Source organism: Panthera tigris, chromosome C1 (assembly GCF_018350195.1).
Source record: "Panthera tigris isolate Pti1 chromosome C1, P.tigris_Pti1_mat1.1, whole genome shotgun sequence".
Classification (NCBI taxonomy): Eukaryota; Metazoa; Chordata; class Mammalia; order Carnivora; family Felidae; genus Panthera; species Panthera tigris.
Window position 1 is genome coordinate 166,503,895 of NC_056667.1, and position 4,270 is coordinate 166,508,164.

At 35.6% G+C, this 4,270-nt stretch overlaps 1 pseudogene; it reads right to left on the reverse strand.

Moving 5' to 3' along the window:
* Window positions 1–413: 413 nt before the first annotated feature.
* LOC102954549 lies at window positions 414–859 on the reverse strand (annotated as a pseudogene).
* Window positions 860–4,270: the final 3,411 nt, after the last annotated feature.

The following is a 4,270-nucleotide window of genomic DNA, read 5'->3' on the forward strand; positions in this document are numbered from 1 at the left end:
CACTATGCAGTTTTATTAGCCAGTTAAGTACAGGAGCATCTGGTAAGATCAGGACAGAATTGGGATTTAAATGTGAACAGATGTAACATCTAACAGTTTGAAAGAAGCCACTATATACTCTTTTCACAAACATGTTTTTTTACAGAGCCAGTACTGTACTAGCCATTAACCCAGCCAAGTGTACTGAAATAGAAAAGATACAACAAGAAAAATAGCTACATGAGAAACACTTTAGGAGAAGAGTCTTTACCCGTTAGCCTCTAAAACAACAACATACAATCTAGATCTACCTATATAGTCCTACATTAGCTTCTAGAATATTTGTCAGGACGGCAAAAATGAAATGACACTGGCCAGTACAGTCTTTGGATATTTGGGAAAGGGAAGAGGAGAAAGTCAGTTCTCAGAACAAATTAGTCAGCTTCAGTTTCATCAGCAGGATCTTTGGAGTCTTTGTTCTTGCACACTTCACATTTCTTCATGTGCTTGCCCTTCTCTCGCAAATGCTCCAGTTTGGCAGCCATTTGTGCCTCTTGATCTGTTTATTGGCATCCATTTTGTGGGTCAGCTTTTCTTCTGACATTTTACCAAAGTTGTTCTCTGCTGTTGCTTTCTGAAGCACTTTTTCATGTTCTCGTTCCTTGGTAAGCTGCTTCAAGACTTCGGCTTCTTGGGACTTGTGTTTTTCTTCTGCAGCTTCTAATTTCTTCTGAATTTCCTCCAGGAAAAGATCCTTATTTGAAGGGGAAAGGGGGAATTCTGGGACAGATTCATTTGACTGAGGGCTGAGAATCAGCTTAAAAGCCTGGCCTGAGGCATACTTCTCCAGTTCTTTCACGGGGATATCAGAAGAAGCCATGGTGAATGGACTACAAGACTGGCAGTGCGTTCTACTCAATCTGCTGGTAAGGAAAACCCTGCTTGGTCTGAGCCACCTGGCCACACTCTCCAAGATGGTAAATTTTATGTTATGTAGTTTTAATCACAATTTTAAAAACTTTAAAAATACTATGTGGTTTTTCAACTCTGTGTAGATTTTGTGATATTAATTGAAGATACACCACCGTTTGTTTCGTAAATCATTTTGACCATAAAGACACTTTCAAAACGATCTCTTTCCTTCCTCCACTAGTAGGAAATATATGGTCTTATTTTTCCAAAGAGAAAATGTAAACACAAACAAGTAAATCCCGTTCTCATCCATATGGTTCATTTCCAGACCGCTTTAGAAATTGACTTAACTAAATCAATCCCCAACTCTTCCTGACTCCAGTTCTTTTAAGCTTAACTTTGAAAGGATCCAGGGAAGGTGTATGAAAAGGTCAGAATCTATCTTCTGAGCCATAGTTCATTAGAAAATTTCTATCACTATGTGTGTGCCCTTCCATTATAGGTACAGGACAGTTTCACAAGAATTGATTTGTGAAGGAAAGTGAAGAATAGAAAGAAATGCAAGTTGAAAGAAAGAAAATCACGTCAGATATTTAGAAACATTTAGAAGGCTTCTCTCAAGTATTCTATTTAACATGTTTTCTTGACCTTACTCAAGTTGCTTTTTCTTTATTCTACAGTTGAGGATAACTTTGTCTTTCCTTCGTTCCTTCCCTTCCTTTACTTCTTTTGTGCTTTATTTATCTTTCATTAATTCAGTAGGCATTTGGTGCCTATAATCATCTCATGAGTTTCTATTAGGTCTTTGGTTCTTCATGACATCCCTATGATGTAAGGTAGTCTGTAGATGCAGTGCTACACCAAAGAGGGAGGGATGACCAATTATTTTACTGTCGGTAAACTTGAGTGCCTGTTGCCTATTAATTATCACATGTGCTCCAGTGATTGCCCTGTTCTGGAGTCTATACTCCTCAGTTTTCACAGGAAGCTCTTTGGGAACTATTTTATTAGATATTATAAAAGGTTAAGGAGTATGAAGCAGTAGGGAGAAGATGTATTTGTCGTCTACCGATAGTGTCTGATCTACCTGTGTGTATTTAGAACAAACAGAATCAATCTTTTTAGCTGTTAGGAATCAAGCATTCCTGTTAGGAATCAACATTTCTTGAATGGCCAGTGGTGCCATTATGGATATCACTATTTTATAGAATATTAAGATAGGAAAAATTTTTGAATACCTACTTTTGCTAGGCATAGTCCTTTTTTTTCCTTATAATGTTATGATGTATGCATAATTTATTACTCTCTTTTATAAAAATAAGAGAACTGAATTTGGGCAACTGGCTCAAGATCATCCAACCAGTTAATGAAAGACAAGAGATCCAAACCTAGGATAATCTATCTCCAAAGTGTCTCTAAGCTTTCTATCTTGATGATTGGCCACATTTAAAATACTTAATAGCTATAATTTTATTTCAAGAGGAATAATTTTATGTACTGTACGAATTTCACTTCAGGTATTTATAGAGTAGCACTTTTAACCCTTCTTTCTTGACACAAAGACATTTTCTCTTAATAAAGACATTTGCATGAAAATGAGCTAATCCATACTGTAGTGCTTTATCTGTTCAGTCCATGTTATAGGTTTATCAGTTCACATTTTCCATATTTCTTACTTGAAAGCATAAGCCTTGGTGTGCTGAAAGATGACAAAAAAGAATTAATGATCAAAACCTGAGGAGAAAGCTGGGGCCAAGAGTCCCTGGAAAAGAAAGTGTGTTGAGTCAAGAGGAATGACATTGCAATAGTAAGGCTTTTTTACTGACAAACACAATGTCTGGGCATGTGCCTGTGGGGAAAGACATGTAAAAGCAGGGACATTTTAAGAGTTTGTTAGTGTGCAACACTTAGCTCTTGAAAATTGTGTTTTATATCTTACGAAGAACTCATAAGTGTACTCACGTCTCATTAAGTATAATTTCTGCACAGTGAACAAGATGTAAATGCTTTTTGTAGTTTTGTTGTTTAAATTATTTGTGTTTGGTTCTGATTTCTAAAGAATAATAATGCTTACTAGAGAATTATTTTGAAATGAGACAATCTAATCTACAAATTGTACTGGGTAACTTAAATTGTTATTAATATTAAATTTAATGATCAATGAAATAAACATCACATTTATTTTGTAGACTTTTAATTATTTTATGTTGGGAGTCAATAACTTTAGTTTTCAAACTAGAATACTGTTTTTTTTTAAGGTTTATTTTTGAGAGGGACAGAGAGAGAGAGAGAGAGCAAGCATGCATGAGAGTGGGGTAGGGGCAGAGAGAGAGGGAAACAGAGGATCTGTCTGCTGCACTGACAGCAGAGAGCCTGATGCAGGGCTCAAACTCACAAACTGGAGCATCATGACCTGAGCCAAAGTTCGACCCTTAACAGATGGAGCCACCCAGGCGCCCTCAGAACAATGCTTTTTAAAAAGGATCTTAACTGAGAGATCATTCACATACCGTACAATTGTGCCATTACAATGTGCAGTTCAAAGGGTTTAGTACATTCACAAATGACTCCTACCATTACAACAGTAGATTTTAGAACATTTTCATGACCTCAAAAAGAAACCCTATTCACTTTAGTATTACCATCCCTACTTGTTTCTCTTTACTCCCTGCCCATCCCTAGGCACCCACTAATCTGCTTTTTAGCTCTATTGATTTGTTAATTCTGGATATTTTATATAAATGGAATAATTAACATTTAGTCTTCTGTTACTGGCTTCTTTTACTTAGCATAATGTGTTCAAGGTTTATTCATGCTGGAGCATGTATCTATAATCTATTAATTATTATGGTTGAATAATATTTCCATTGTATGGATATACCATATTTTATTTATCCATTCATCAGTTGGACATGTGGGTTATTTCCACCTCTTGCCTGTTGTAAACAGTGTTGCTTAATTATTTGTGTACAACTATTTATTTGAATGCCTACTTTCAGTTCTTTTGGGTATATATAAGAAGTGGAATTAGTAGATTATATGGTAACTTATTTAAACTCTACGTTTAAATGTTTGAGAAATTGCTATTGAAAAGTGGCTGCACCATTTTACATTCTTACCAGCAGTGTAGGAAAGTTCAGATTTTTTTCACGTTCTTGTCAACATTTGTTATTATCTGGCTTTTGATTCTAATGTCCTAGTAGGTACAAAGTAGTATGCCTAATGGTGTTGAATATCTTTTTATGTGGTTGGTGCCCACTTTGATATCTTCCTTGGAAAAACGTTCATTTAAATATTTCACCTCTTTTTAAAAAAATGGCTTATGTGTCTCTCTAGTACTGAGTTGTAAAAGTTCTTTGTATACTTTGGATACAAGTCT